Here is a 17,641-nt window from a genome sequence, read left to right as displayed (position 1 = left end):
CACCTTAACCGATGATTTCGGGTTCAAACCTAAGCAGGCACCTTTGATTTTTCATGTGCTTAATTTGTGTTTATAATTCATCTCGTGCTCGGTGGTGAAGGAAAACAACGTGAGGAAACCTGCATGTTTCTAATTTCAACGAAATTCTGCCACATGTGTATGTACCAACCTGCATTGGAGCAGCTCAGATAGATGTAATAAAGAATAATTATAAATTACTGAGTTCCACATAAGTATCCCATTGCTCAAAGGGAATCTATTATAATTTGTCAATCTTTAGACATTTGTTTCGGTGTTATCTATAATACTACTATAGATGCGAAAGTAACTCTGTTTTTCTGTAACGCTTTCACGGCTAAGCCACTGAACCGAATTTGATGAATAAATTTATGTTTGAACCCCAATGAAAGACATTCTATGTTTAAAATCTACGATTAAACCCCAATTTCCCCCCCCCCCCCCCCCCCCCCCCCTATCGAAAGTCGAAAATTAGTCGAACATATAATCAATACATAAATCAATATTTCATGAACGAGATACGAAACGAAAAAGTCTTATAGTAACGCGCTGCAGTGTAAAGTCTAAATCAGAATAATACCGGATACTACTAATATCGAAGCAAAGAGCGCCACGGATCACGTGCACGATTATTGATAGTTCAAACCCAGGCAAGCTTGAATGCAGCACGGAATTTTGATATGCTTAATTTGTTTTTATAATTCATCTCGTTCTCGGCCGTAAAGGAAAACCTTGAGAGGGAAACTGCATGTGTCTAATTTCAAAATTTTGCTACATATGTATCCATCAACTCGCATTGGATTAGCGTGTTGGAATAAGCTCCAAACCTTTTCCAGCGAGAGGATTTCTCAGCCCAGCACTGGGAAATTACATGCTGTTACTTTACTTTACTAATACTAGATGATACGAATTAGTGTATGCAATTTTTTTTGAATACTTAAATAACTTATTTTAGTATTCAAAAATAACACTAAATGTTATCTACATAAGGTACTACCTATTACTAGAATGTATCCTGTACTGTGTAACAGAACTAACTCAAATTATTTGAAGACACTGAATTCGATTCAATGTAAACTTTTAATACTATTCATTCATGAATACTTTATTGTACACCACAAAATGGTGCAAAATGCTTGGAACTAATTATTTTTTAAGTAGCTTAAAAGTCGGTCTTACGGCTAATTAAGCATTAACTCCAGACAACCCAATCAAGGGAAAGTTTAAAATAGAATCTGGGTGGGTTAGCACACAAATATGAACCAACCAATACTTATACGAAATAAACACACATACATAAACAATAACAATAATTATTTACTATATTTCTTTATAATTGATATAATACTAGTCTTCGCCTGTTGCTTAGCCCGCGTGTGCGGGGCGGTCGAAGGTTTTAGGTACCAAAAAGTAGCCTATATCCATCATTGACACTCCAGTTCTGCTAAATTTCATTAAATTCGAGTCACTGGCTTAACCGTAGCGTAACACACACAGAGACAGAAAATGTTACTATAGCATTTTTATAGACGTATGCTAAAGAATCTTTTAAAATTAAATCTCGTCTTAAATTTAGTTTTTGTTAATCTTTTTTCGTTAACTACGCTACTTTAATGTGAAGATAAGTTTATCTTTCACAGCTCAACGCTTAAATCAGTGTGAAATTTTATACGAAACAAGCGAAACGAGGTTTAATTTTAATAACAAATTAGTAAGAAGTAGATAACAAAGACATTGGTGCTGTAATAAATATTAACCATTCCTTACACCCATATTGAGCCACCGAATTTGGGAGCTAAGTTGTTGTGTTCCTTGTAGCTTTAAATACACTGGCTCACTCAGAACCATCAAGTAAACTAACTTAAATTACTAAATTTTTTTTTATTTGTATATTTCTTAATATATAAAAAAAAACAAACTTAACTTCTTCTGAATCGAAGTAGAACCTATATTCTAACTGATGGTAACATTAACTTTAATTCGATCCTGTAAAATTATATTAAGCATATTTAAATAATGTTGAATTTAATGAGGTACACTTAGCTGGTCATTCATCACCATGTTCTACTTCACTAATGTGCTTAATTTCAAAGTTTAATTTATTATCTTATCTAACATACTAAAATAATTATTACTTCTAATATAATCCAAACGCTATGATTTATTGATTTATTAATATCTAATCGTGATTAATAAATACATATATCAAACGCTAATGATAGAATATGCCCGAAAATATTTTTGAAAAAATTACTACCTTAACATCCCAGTTGACAAGGTAGGTGGTGCATTGGAGATGTAAGGAATGATTAAAATTTCTTACGGCACCGATGTCTAAGGGCGGTGGTTACCACATACCATCAGGCTTATTTCCCGTTCTTTTACCCATTTTATAAACAGAGCAAAGATACGGAAAATATTGTATACATATTTAAATATGAATATGTGATATGACGTCACGTTGTAGAACGTGACAGTTCAGTTATAAAAAGGATGATGTCTCAGTATAAGGCATAATCTCAACATTAATCAAAAATAATATAAATGAAGGAAGTCGAGCTGCTTCACCCCAATACGGGAAGATTAATGACTTGACATTTTTCGTAAAAAAACTTGTCAACAAATTTGTCAAGAAAAATATTAGATAATCTTAAATCGAAAGATTTTTTATCAACACGTATTTTGGATAATAAAATAGATACTTTAGTAAAATCTTTAATAATACTATTTAAATAGTAAAAAGTTTTCTCTTTGGTCAAGTTTCATTTAATTCCATGTAGGTTTTTAGTAGTAACGGTTAGAGGAATACACAAACATTCTTTACATCTATACTATAATGCTATAAAGAGAAAAAACAAATGTTTCTTTGTATAAAGTTATAATCACCGGAAGTAATGCTCCAATGCAAAAAGAAAAATCACTGGTGAAAGTTACGTTATTCCTGAGTGCTATGGGTATATGTATATCTGAGAGGAACGCCTTAAGGATTTTACATTTGTCTATGTGTAAAATTTAAGAAACGAAGAAAGAAATCTCTTACCGGATTTTCTCGGATCTACATTCAGAAACGACGGTAGTTTTACATTAAACATACGCAGTAACACGAGGATTGAAATATTTTGATTGAATCAATAATATTTTTATTTTGATATCAACATTGAAATTTAATAGTAAATCTTGTCAAAGAACATCCCACGGCTGGCCAAGATTCGTAAGAACTTAACTTGCTCATTTTGTCATACAAAATACAGAAAAAAAATATTACAATTGTTTTGACGATATTAAAGCTTTGGTAGTCTCATTCAATTCATAACGCTTCAAAACTAAGACAATAATTTTGTCGAAATGGATAGATCAGATACAAAAATATATTCAGGGAGAGTCAGTTAACATATTATTACATTGAGTAATCGTATATTGTAAGTATAAAACGAGCATGATTAAAAACCTACATGGACAAATGTAAAAGGAAAACAAAATATTAATTAATATTTAGAAAGTATCTCGGTTTCTCAACGAGTTTAGTGCAAACAAAACCTTTCTAATTCTCTTAAGTAAAGATAACATGGTTTTCTTAAGGTTCCATCACTTTTTGCAGATCTTCAAATCTTAGCAAACGTAAAAATTCAAAATAACAATCCTTATATATTGATAACAGGCTTATGCAAATGAAGGCTCACCAAAACAAAATTCGAGTATACTAAAAAAGCCCACAAGGCGAGGAACATTCTGTATTCAGAAATAAAAGAGTTCGTATGGTCTCATTTTGTATCCATTATTATGACAAGTGCTTACGTTGAACAAGGACGTAGATATGACATTTTATATATTTATTGGTCTAATTTATATATTCTTTTTTACTATAATAAGGAAAATTTATTTCATTTCACTTAATTTGTTATCGGTCAACACTGTCCCAGTAGACACCGGTTTCCATGGAATTAACATTTTTTTCTCATTTGGAACGAACATAAGTGTGAGTTCCTCCGAACTTTCTACGAATATCGTGGTATATGAGAATTTTATCATAATTATGTCGACAGATGTTCACAGCTTTGGACCACTTTAGGTAAGATTTATTTTCGTAAAACAAAACTGTACGAAAGAGATTTAATTCGTAAAATTGTAACATTTATTTTAATCAAATTAGTTAATTTTTTTGTAAGAATTTAAGCAAACTCTATATTAAATGTTCTATAAATATACTTCAAATTAAATTCGCTTTGAGATTTCAAACAAAATTAGCGGTGAAAGCGCTTCTTCAGATTTTATGAACTTTATTTTTTTAAAGAAATTCGCACCTCTCACGTTGAAACGTCTCCGATTTAGCATTTCACAATCTTATTAATTGAGAACAAAAGCTATAATTTATATCTCGTGAGTTCTTTTATGGGTGCACGATAATAATGATGCTTGAAATTTAATTATGATAATTATTGAAAAAAAAGAAGGTTTTTGTTGGAAGACTAGTCAATGGGCCACGTGTTGGTTAATGGTGACCACTGTCGACAAACATTGGTCCTGTGAGAAATATTAATAATTCGTTCGTTGCCAATACAAAATCAATTTAGAAAACTGAGTTGTATCTCTGCTAAGAAGCAGTAGAATTAGTGATTAAAGAAAGTATAAAATAAATAGAAGATTAATTAAGTATGTGTGTATTTAAGCCAATCTTCTAAGAGTTTGGACCAATTTAGATGATATTTGTTTGTGTATTTGAGTAAGTTATTTAAGTGGCGAAATCGGGAAATAAAATAAAAAAAAACGTTCTTACTTTTCTCGAACGAAATCAGCAAGAGCGGTTAGTACAATTATAATTTCGCTTTGTAATGAAATATAAAAATTCCGTGATATTTTCTCGTAAACCTAAAAGGCCTATTTACCTAACTATTTTTAATATCTCTAAAAATAGCAGTTGTAAGAAAACATGAATTTCTTACAAGTAAAATGGTACTATTGTCCAAAACTAACAATTATATAATTAGTTCACTTATATAAATGTGGATAAATTTACTGTATACAAACTAAAACATTTTAATTTAAGCCCTAAGTTCTCCATAACAGAGATTAATTTTGCTTGCAACAATTTCAGCTTCTCTTAATTCATCTGAGACTAGCATGCCATTATTTCTCTTTAAACTTTTTGTTTCTCTTTTGGGTCAGACACACTTTTGACTCCTCAACTTCATTTGTTACTAGGTCAGTAAGTATTCTGTTCCAATGTCAATGCTCTGGCAATCTAAAGTCTAGGAATTTATTCTCTATTAAAAGTAAAAAGTAAGTAACTATAATTAAAATTTCCATAATTGGACAATGACCCTCTTAGTGTATGGATGTATTACTACGAGATCACAACACAATGTATTGGCATTTCTATTACCAGTGACAAACATTATCAACCTTGATAAAATACGACGACTGTATATTTCAAGATATGCTAAATACGAATCAAATCAAATTAAATCCGAATATAATGTATCCAAATATACTTATGCTGTGAAACTACCACCTCCTCGAAATGCAGATTCTACCAAAAAGAACTAGCAAGCAGCATAGTTAAACTTTTGTAACATTTCAAATACTAAGTTACATCCAATAAATCAGGCTTTATTGTTATCTGTTTATATAGACTTGGGTTGAATGTGGTGTTAATTGAATATATGGCGTTTGTTACCATGATAGATATCTAACGTACTGTTAACTTTAAAATTGTAAATCCGAGTTTTATAGAGAATAACCCAAATCTTAAATTTGGTATTTTTGACGAAAAAATGATTCTCCAATTTTCTTGTACTCCTCAAAGACACAAAGTATAAACATACTTTTATACATAACGGTAAAATGATAAATACCGTTAGATTGTAATCTATATCTAGATTGTTAGCTGTCAAAAGATTGTGAATGGAGAATCGTTTATAATCTTTCGGTTAGGTTAGATTAGTATTTTTATGCTTTAGCGGTTTACAATCTCGCGAGATATTAATGAAATAGTATTCACCATTTTTTATTTGGCTTTATTTTAGATGTTCCATAGTGTTTTTTTAAGACGCATCACAGTCGAAATATTAGGACTACTCATACTTAAGCGGGGAACTGTAAACTTGTCAAAAATATCTAGTATTAGGGTACAGAACCATTAAAATAAATAGCATATTATAAATAATTGTCGGTATCAGATCTGAAGACCTACAAGTCCGTCGTATCTATTAAGTCTACCTGTACTTGTTTACAGGAATGTGGATTCTACTAAGAAGAACTGCATCTGTTGCAATAAATACAACAAAGCATGTTTTTATATCTAACCAGTTTTTCACCGCAACTTGGCTTGCGTTATAGGGGTCGGTTTTCAAGTTTTAGGCAGAAAAAGATGACCTTTAAGGTAGGACACCTTGGAGATTAAGTTTACTTCAAACTGAATTTTATCAAATTCGGTTTAGTATTTTGGACAGAAAAGTAGACTGAAAGAGTTACAAGTAAATATCTGCGTATGATTTCAAAATAAATGCCCTTTTAAAAAGATTAATATGACTATTGGCAATTTTAAAAAACAACCATTATTTTAATTTTGTTTGAGCTTATCTTCAAAACATAATGATTTCAAACGTAATTCATTTTCATTATTATAGTCTTGTACATATAACGGTTTTATTACGTCACAATCGGTCTAGTTCACGACTAACAGCTAAAAGTTTTATATGAGGTACGTATATATATTTTACATGTAAATAATAACTTCATACGAGGAAATTTGAACGATGGTTCTTGTGTGTGATCTTGGGAATTGACACAACCGTATTAGTTTTATAAACCGATTCGTAATTTTCTCCATTCAACGACCTTAAATTTGACATTATTATTAGCTTAAAAGGCGACGGCGGATGAATTAAGTTAATCTCTAATATATGTTAATGAGCAATCCACCGATCAGTTATTGGGGAACGATCTCTAAGTCGTTTTGATTGTGAGATTTATGCACGAAATTCGTATTTCGAGATTTGTAAACCGTAAAAATTGAAGATGGTCTAGACTCTGAAGATAATCTAGGGGACATAAATTATGATCAATCGTCCAAAAGTATTCATCGGTAGTTCTTTTAAAATTCAATGCATGCCTCGATAATATTCTGCATGAAATTAATTAACCATTGTGGCATATTAAGCTCTAGAAATGAAAAGGCCTTCTCGACCGGTTGTGGTAAGATCAATCGAACCTTCCTTCCTGAAATTAACGTAATATTATAAAGAAAATCCTAATCATTTTTTGCTTACTTTCCAACATCCGCTATTTGAGACCGGTAATGGAAACTTGTTATTAAAACAAGTTTAATTAAAATTTAAATTCATTATTACATCTCACGTATTCCCGTTACTCGTTTGTTTTAAATGCTTGTTTCACTTAAGCTACAGCTACACCTGTCGAGTTGATATTTCTACTTTATAATCTGAACTTGGTTGCAGGGCTTTGTGCGAGCCCTTATAATCTCTTCTACCGACAAACAGCAAAACGAAATGTAATTGTATGCACAAGGGTCACTTCTTTATTCCCAAGTTTGATGGCGCATTGGTATGATGTAAGATAATTATTTCTTACAGCACAATGTTTATGGGCGGTGGTGACCGCTGACCACCAAGTGGCCCATTTGCCCGTTTGCCTACCGAATACATAAAAAAAGGCTTGGCATGTAAAGATTTTATTCTTTTCCTAGCTGTGCCCGCGTCTTCGTGCGCGTTTGAATTTAAAAATAAAAGTTATTTTTGTAACCTAAGTTACTCGGTTGTAGCCTAAGTAAATCGCTCCGGCCGTTGCAGTGATTAGCCGGAACAAACAGACAGAAAAACAGAAATTTAAAAAAATGTTATTTCGGTATATGTACTGTGTATACATGCATATGCATTTAGTAAAAAGCGTTTGTTTTAATATAATAAAGACACTCCAATTTTGCGGTTATTTTAATATTACAAAGACACTCCAATATTATTATATGTATAAGGTATTTATGCCCTTTTGGTTTTCGTTTACTCCGTCTTAGATGTATAGCACAAGCATATTGTGATTTTGTAGGTCTCAGATTTAATTAAATTATAGTCTGCCTTGTATAATTTTAGCACAATAAACTAAATGGAATGAATGTTATTAGAAATTGGAATAATTTATAACTTCCATTTTTATTTTTATTCTATCAGGAATTCATTTTAGTCGTACATAAAGACATTTTTAAAACCCAATTAAGTTTTTATATAATAGTGGAAATTTATTATTTTTATTTTTATTCCACGAGGCTCCGTTTTAAGCATTCGCTTAGAGTGTGAGGTTACACGTTTTCTTTGTATTATAATGCTGTATTTTATTCTTAACATTTTCTATCGTAATTTTCCTAATCCTCCATTAAATTTTTTTTTTCTTAATTTCTAATTGACTACTCGAACTTGATATTCTGGAAATTCTTACCAATTATGTTTTTGGAACGAATTTCATTGCCACTTTGAATATAGAACAAGTTCTTTAAATAACTATTCGAAGAAAAATAAAACTGCTTCATAGTAATGTTTTCGAACTAGATGAATGACTCGGTATAATTACCTGCTCTTGGGAAACATAAAATTCAGTCCCAGGTGGAAGGTAATTAGCAACGCGAGGGTTTTTAATGAAATTGTCATTGGTAATTTTTGCGTGAGAGACGGAGAAGAAATTCAGTGTACCTGATATAAGAAATTGCACCGCAAGCTTTAATCTCTTTGTATATACATACATATATAAATGAGTCCCTATTTACCTTGGTCACGACACCACACGAGAACGGATGGACCAATTTTGCTAATAATGTTTGGTTGTGTTTGTTATTGTCAGGATATGGTTCTTATGAAAGAAAAAAAATAAGAAACAATTGCCCAGAACATTAAGAAAAAAAAACGTTACAAATATTACCTTTTCTTATAAAGCATTACAATAATAAACAATATTTTTATGGAACAATGTTTTTCTTTTATCAATTAAATCAGTATGCGTAGTTAAAACAGCACGTCTGTCGGGTCAGCTAGTAATAAAATAAACTAACAAATAATGTTTTTGGGCTAAAAAATATATAAACAGTGACGAGAATATAAACTATCTATCAAAACATGAATGAAATGATCTCCTCTAGGCTGTTTCAAAGAATGAATAATGAGTGTTAGCATAAATGTTTGATATGAAAATCCAGCTAAATTGAATCCGAGAAAAAGTTTCTTCGGTTTGTGTTTTTCTCCGAATCGGTAATAGATTTTTGATACTCAATAAGCAAGTATGATTCATCTATATCGAATAAAGATTTTGAATTTCTATAGACGATTCGAAATGTCTCAGAAGATATAACATGCATTAAACAAAGCAAAGAGTTTTTCGCGAGTATCATTTGTATTTAAAATTAATCTCATACTCAGCACTGTAAAGAAATATCGCCAAGTTTGTATCGTACACATTTGTCACGAAGACGAAATATTCATATTATGCGTTAGAATAGCAAAATGTAATACGGTACAAGAACTTAACCCCTTTTAATTTATGGTTAAAGATACTTTATTCCTCAAAAAAAAAGAAATTACATTTCACTTACTTGAGAAAATTATGACTATAAACACATTTTAAATTCAAACTTCGACAAAAACATACCCTCAAAGCAACAATGATTGTGTACAAAACAGCGATAAGAAATGCAAACTCATAGACACAGAGTAACAAAAACAGTTTGATCATCAGTCATTAATTTCATACTTTATTTTTATTCTATTTAATTTTTTTTTTTTTTTATTTGTGCATTAGCTTAAATTATTTATTTTATTTTAATAATGTATTGTCATGTACTATATGTTTTTTCAATTAATTTAATGGAATTTTACGCTCAAATATATCAGGGTACGTGATTCTCCCATATAATTCTTATTATTTCTAAATGCATATTTATAACACATGCTTACTATATATATTAACCATGACTGTATATTTATAGTAAATGTCCCACTGTTGGGCTAGAGCCTGCTCTCCATTTAAGAAGAAAATGGCAATCAAAAAAGTCAAATTAAGTTATTTTTTATATAATAAAATAAGTTCATAAAAACATTTTTGAATCATCGTGTTGCTGTAAAGCTACGACTAGTTTGAAAAGTAGATTCTACCAAGAAGAACCGGCAAGATACCCAGTAGTTACTATTTACCACCATTTTGATCAAAGACCATATCAGTAAAGTAGAATTAAATTTATGTGTATCCTGTCTAGAAATCAACAAATACTAAGTCAACGTTTATGATTCACCCACTCTTATCACTAGACTATCTCGGTTACTTAATATGGGGTAAGCTTAGTGTCTTTTGTAAATGCAACTTCATCGAAACGGCAGGAAAATCAATAAAGTAAAAAAATATTTAAACTGAAGTTGATTCAAAGTAAGTAGAATGTCTCCTTCATTGTATGCAGCGTCAGTTTCGTTTGATTAAATTCGATCTGTGCAACTGGAAATGACATTACGTAGGCCAGTTAATGGAGCGGAAAAAGGCCTATGGGCATCCCCTAACGATATTGGTTATACAAATAATGGTAGATATTAAACAAAATGAAGGTTGTGGTAACATTACTATTTATAGTTATGGCCCTGTGGTGTGGTAAACCACATTATATTAACGCTTCGTTATGATTTTAGTTTCTGTTTTGACGCTTAAGCAAAAATAATTAGGATGAATAAAGAATACAATTTTATCTGTAATACTATTGCTAAGCAGTTATACCATTTTTCTTCAAAATATATGAGACGAAAAATATGAAACAAAACAAATCCGTCTAAGAAATCCGATCTGACATATGGAATCCTCTCAAATTTCACCGAGTCAAACTCAAACTCAAACTCAAATTCCTTTATTCAATATAGAAGCATTACACTTATTTATTGATGAAGAACCGGTGAAAGTAACTCAGCGGTTCTTTTTTTTTTTCGTCAAATTAATTATATACATAATTCTATATGAATAGAAAAAGCCAGGGGGCGATCGTTTCATTCCCAAGGTGTGCTATCAAACATAAACTCACTAATTGTATAGTAACCTTTCGCAGACAAGCGTTCCTTAATATTTTTTTTAAATTTCGCAACAGAAGCATTTTGAACGCTTTCTGGGATCCTGTTGTAGAAGCGTATACATTGCCCCACAAAAGAGTTACTGACTATGCAGTCGAGTAACAGGAGTAACAAGATTGTGTTTGTTCCTTGTACCAATGTTATGAGAATCACATTTTCTCATAAAAACATTAAAATTTTTCCATACATACAAAACATTTATGTTATGGATTTCCAACAATATGACCCACAATTTCATTGATGTGGTTTGCTCGATTACCCCAAGAAATCACCGTCGTATGTTCGCCTTCCTATGTGTTTGTGTTTCCTACACAGATCTACGCGTGCTGGCTTGCGATGTTACCGCCTAACTGTGACATCGATTCGAAAGAAATTTGGCAATTCTTTTCTTTATCGTACCGCCAAAAAATAGAACTCTTTACCAGCACACGTGTTTCCCTCCTCTTGTAACCTGGGTGCCTTCAAACGAGGCGTGAAGAGCGCATGGCGAGGGTGACTAGTGCAGCTCATTCTTACTGACTGTACTAGTCGTCTTTGCGTTTGGACTCCACTTCCACTTACCATCAGGTGGAGTGGAGTCACATGTCCACCCGGACAATATAAAAAAATTGAGTAATTTATAACTATACCTAACTGTCCGGAGCAGGAAGCTCTACTAAAATAATTTTAACAGAAACAAGAATCTCAAAGGTTTTTTGGCCCAATTTTGTTTGTTGTTTTGGTCATATTATTCTCGGAATCTGCAGTCACTTAAAGTAATTCGATAGATCTGAAAAACATATCAAATACCTATATGAGAATAAGCTGTTTTTAAAAAACTTCGACATCTGTTCTCGTTCAGTCACTATAAAATACAGTAAAATTGAACTGCGAACTAGTTTTATGTACGCTGCCAATCAGACGATGGCTGTAAAGCTCCAATTTTATTGCCTGGTCTCGTTGACGTGTCCCCGTCTTTATATCGAAAGCATCAATTCCGCATATTTCGTATTTATTAACTATTTCAAACAGGATTTGTCTGTGATTGTTTTTATTATTATTTATTTACGTTACTTTAATATCCGCATTGATTTGAGGAACGATATTGACATATGTTTTTATTTAACTTTTTTGGTAACGATAACGCAATAAAGAAATATATAATACAACATAGAAAATTCAAGGTCAATTCATATTCAAACACCTTTACGTTTTAAACTAGAACTTCAGATTTCCGGAGCCAAAAACTGGTTCCAATATAATAGAAAAATACTTTAAATAAAATCTTGTGAACGAATTAGTTCAATATGAAACCGTCTACAAAATCATCATTAATTCTAAATAGGTCTTAATTGTTAATAGCTTGATCGTACTAAGCCCAGTTTTAATATATACATATATTTTTTAATTTAAATTATATTAATTATTACATATAGCACTAGCGTGAATATCATGGTCGTCATTAGTTAAATAATCTTCTATGTACAATTTAATGCCTTATTTTTAATCTATTGTCACAAAATTACCAAAACATTGTAGTTATTCATTATTAGATTATATAATATGTGCATCATTATCCATTTCTGTTATAACATCACATGACAAATTTTAATTAACGATGCAAAATTGCTTGTCAAGTCCAAATTGAACGAAGCCTATTTTGAATTTAGTCGCCGTAATAAATTTTGTCGTAACACCTAAAAATAAATTCGTTTTATTTATAAAACAAGAACGTGAAATTCACGCATGTAATGTTAATAATTTAAATTTATACTGGAATAAACTACGCGTACATGTTTATATTGAAAAACATTAACTAACAAATTTCATACATTAGCATTATTTAGCATTAGCCTGTAAATTTTCCCACTGCTTGGCTAAAGGCCTCCTCTCCCTTTGAGGAGAAGGTTTGGAGCATATTCCACCACGCTGCTCCAATGCGGGTTGGCGGAATACACATGTGGCAGAATTTCGTTGAAATTAGTCACATGCAGGTTTCCTCACGATGTTTTCCTTCACCGCCGAGCACGAGATGAATTAAAAAGACAAATTAAGCACATGAAAATTCAGTGGTGCCTGCCTGGGTTTGAACCCGAAATCATCGGTTAAGATGCACGTGTTCTAACCACTGGGCCATCTCGTCTCAAAAAAAAAAAAAAACAAATTTTATACATTAAATTAATGTTATTCAAAGTAACTTTAAAAAATACAATCTGTAAGAAAAAGCTGGCAACTTAAATAGGTCGGAACAATTTAACCAGACAAATGTCTATCTCTATACCGATACAAGTTTTATTTATTGTCTCCAATATATTCCAAGATACGTTGAAAACTTACGGGAATTATTTCACTTGTAAACGCAGAGGTTTTTAAATGGTTTTATTAATTATATTCAAGTAAAAAACACTCCTCATGATCAGATAAATACATTTGCCAGTCAATGGCCCTCAAGTCAATGTTTTATACGGTCTAGCGGTTTCTGGAGTTTTTATTATACTGAGGAAACTTTTTAGTTGACAAGATCTATTGCTGAGCATTGAGGTCTATTTTCCTATACTTCTCCTAAAATTCCAAATATGGGATTAATGAGATATCATCATAACATGAAGATTTCCGAACTGTATCCATATTTTCGACTGCTATAATTTTTGTTCGACTTTCAGCAATTTATAAAGTATCGTTAGATCTACATACCTCGTAAAGGATTTTTTTTATGGCATTGGTTGACGATCGAGCATATGAGCACCTGATGGTAAATGGTCACTACCGCCCATAGACAAAGGTGCTGTAAGAAATATTAACCATTCCTTACATCACCTATGCCCCATTCCTTACATCACCTTGGGAACTAAGATGTTATGTCCCTTGTGCCTGTGATTACACTGGCTCACTCACCCTTCTAACCGGAGCACAACAATACAGAGTACTGTTATTTGGCAGTAGAATATCTGATGAGTAGGTGGTACCTACCCAGACGGGCTTGCACAAAGCCCTACCACCAAGTGTTATTAGTAATAATCGCATTTGGAGCCAAACCACAAGTGACTCATTGAAGTTGAAAAAAAACATCACGTGAATTTAACCCGATATTCTATTCAATCTTAGCAATTAAAAAATATACAAGCGAATATCGAGTCGTGTTTTCTTACAGAAAAATCTCTATTGTGAAAATGTCATTTTCTCGACATACTTTTAGCTCATAATATATCGGTATTGACAGTTCTTCTAAACGGTTCCGGACAATATTTATAAAATACATTTTTAAATTGGTATGCCATCTGCAATATTAATTCACATTCAATAATTTATTATTACTACATTTATAGACAAATATATTTATTTATTTGCCGGTAGGGCTTTGCGCAAGTCCACCTGGGTAGGTACCACCCACTCACACAACTGACTACTGAGTACCAACTCAGTATTGTTGTATTCCGCTTTGAAGGCTGAGTAAGCCAGTGTAATTATAGACACAAGGGCCAAAAATACGTGTATTCCATGATATTGGTTCTTTAGTAGAACTGGTTAAAACTGGTTTATCCTCTCGCCAATTGGTCAATTAGCTTGTAATCAATCCTATATAATCATTACCGAGTCAACTACCTCGTTGGTCTGATTTCAAACCCTGTCAGACTATTAAAAAATAGTGCATTTTTCTGTAGAGATATATTCAGTTGCAGCCCGGAGTCTGTTGCCATCGTGTACACTACCTTGCCTTGGCAAGCACGTAAAACCATTGGTCTTGCGCTGAACTGTTACTTATCGCACTAGAATAAATGGGATTTACCTTCAAAGTTTTTTAATACAAAAACATTAAAGACTAGTTAAACACTTTCTAAGACAGCAAAGTTCGTTTCAAAATTATTGTGTTTCTTTTCCAATAATAGTCGAAACATAGCATAACATAAAATTTAACTATCTAACGCTTCAGACACAAAAACGTCCTTCTTGAGCTATTTGTAACCTCTAAGCTAGATACTTAAACATGGGCTTACATTAAATTTGACCTTGACAAATGACGTTTCACGAGTTCAGTAGTGCGGCTGATCAGGCTCCTGACCCGCGGAATATTTTTATACTGAAGTCTTAACAAAAAAGGTCACCTGGGTACTTCAATGTAAGCAAAAAAATAAGAAGATAAATAAAAAAGTCAGCTCACCCGGCTTTGTATAGCGAAGTAAGGCGTAGTTGCGATAAAAAAATATGTCATGGGAGCGCCCTGAGTAGCACTTAAAACCTATAAATAACTATATATATATAACTAATATAGATACAAGGATGCTAGAAATATGATCTAGTTTGGAACGAGTGTATCGGTCTTGTATAAAGTATAATTAGAAATAATTCAATGTAATCCTATAATAGACTCTATTTGTAAAGAAATAGGACTCAAATTGAATTCAACTTGTGTAAACGGGGCTGTTAGGAAAGAAAATGTTATAAGCCGTGATCACGACGTTCGTGGAAATCAGATATTGAGTTGTTGTGTAAGGATGTCTGATTGTGGGTGCGTGTGTATGTAGGTGTTCGTATGGACGCTTGTGTGCAATTAAACACAACAACAACACAATTTTTTATGGAAATTATATAATTGTGTTCGTTACTTTAATTTGATTGTAATTAATTATTATAGTTTGTTAGGTATTTTGAAATTAATTAATCGTTTTTAAACTATTAAGGTTAAAAACTTAAAATTGCATGCTATTGATGACGCGAATTGATGTACTAAACGTTTCGTGCCCAACAACATTGTAAACTATAAACTGAAACAAATATACGAATAAATTGAGTGAGAGAATTAATAGATTCATTCATTAATTATTTTTTTGCTATCGTTTTAGTGATGTTGATATCATTCATTCAAATTCAAAATAGCTACTCGTTTGTATGACTGTTTTAACAATGAACTCCAACAAAAGCACGAAATTGAATTTCGATTCGAATCTCGTTGCTGTTCGGTCTGCACTATCAACTTCCTATTTAAAACATTTTAACATATTATACAATTAAAATTATACGCTCTATTACCAAGAATAATAAAAAATAATATACATTAATAAAAATGTATATGTATATAAATCGATCTTCGGTGTTTAGAATACAAAATGAATCTAAACGGAATACTGCGAAATGAAACCTGGTTAAGCATCTCTGAAATTTCAGGTGCTTAATTTGTTTTTAATAATTTTAATGACCTGGTGCTCAAAGGTTAAGGAAAACATCCTGAGAAAACTTGCATGTCGGATGAAAATCTGTTACATGTGTAAGAACAGTGATGTGGAAGAAACTCCAAGCCTTCGCAAAAAAGGGGCTAAGAACTGCCCAGTGGGATGTTTACAGTCTGTTGTGAAGTCGGTTTTATTAATAAGTGAGCCATTTCTGTTTGACAATAATTGGACAATCTATACATATAATAAAATTGAAGTGTCTGTTTTTAAGATTAATCTAACCACTTTTTACTAAATGTATGTGTATGTATACGCATGTCTGTCTGTTTGTTCCGGCTTATCTCTGGACCGGCTGGAGCGATTGATGGGACTTTCACTGGCAGATAGCTGATGTAGTAAGGAATAACTTAGTCTAACTTTTATTTTAGAATTATATATAAAATAATAATAAGGTCACGCTGCAATTTTCCAATACTGTCCAGTACCGCGCGCAGACATCATGCATGCCATCACTATGCCGTCACGTCAGGTGCCTCCCACCAACGATTTAATATTACAAAAGCTAATACAGAATTAATAAGTTATAGTAAAATCTGCAAACTGAAGTAACTCCATAATAAAGGCCGGCAACGCACCTGCAAGCCCCCCGGTGTTGCAGATGTCCATGGGCGGTGGTAGTCACTTTCCATCAGGTGAGCCTCCTGCTCGTTTGCCACCTCTGTCATAAAAAAAAAAACTCCGTTTGTTACTGTGTCACTCTTTAACCGGTCAGACGGTTTAAAAGAAATTTGGTATGGAGGTAGTTTGAGTTGAAGGAAATAAACTACTTTTTTTTATTTAACTCCTCGAGTAAGTAAAATGGGGTGCGATGGATAGTCTTATAAAATAAGTGCAGGTTAACAGTTAGTATATTATAAAATGAAAATAACATTATTATTTTCTTATATTTCCCACTAGAGTCATATTTAAATTGTTTGTTGTTTACGATTTTATAAAAATTCGTGTTAATTTCCAATACGTTTTTGAGAAAATAAATATTTTGACGTAATAAAACTGCTTCTTTCAGGGAAATAAATTCAAATAATAATTATTTATTATTAAGCTGACATTATTCTCGTAACTGAAAATGTTTTCGTTATTATTTTTATCTTTATGAGCTTTATTTCTTAAGGACTTGATCAATACTTTATTAAAGCCGGCCAACGAGCAAAGTATATACGATAATACACATAATAAACGTATTTGTCAATAAACTACCATAATAAATCACTAAGGAGGTATCTCTAATTAAAAACATTTAATAAGCAGGGTTTTGTAAGGTTATTCACCCCTAAATTTGTTATTACGCGGATTTTTTAATAGAACACGACACCG

Source organism: Vanessa atalanta, chromosome 23 (assembly GCF_905147765.1).
Source record: "Vanessa atalanta chromosome 23, ilVanAtal1.2, whole genome shotgun sequence".
NCBI lineage: Eukaryota > Metazoa > Arthropoda > Insecta > Lepidoptera > Nymphalidae > Vanessa > Vanessa atalanta.
Note: the sequence above shows the minus strand (reverse complement) of the source record.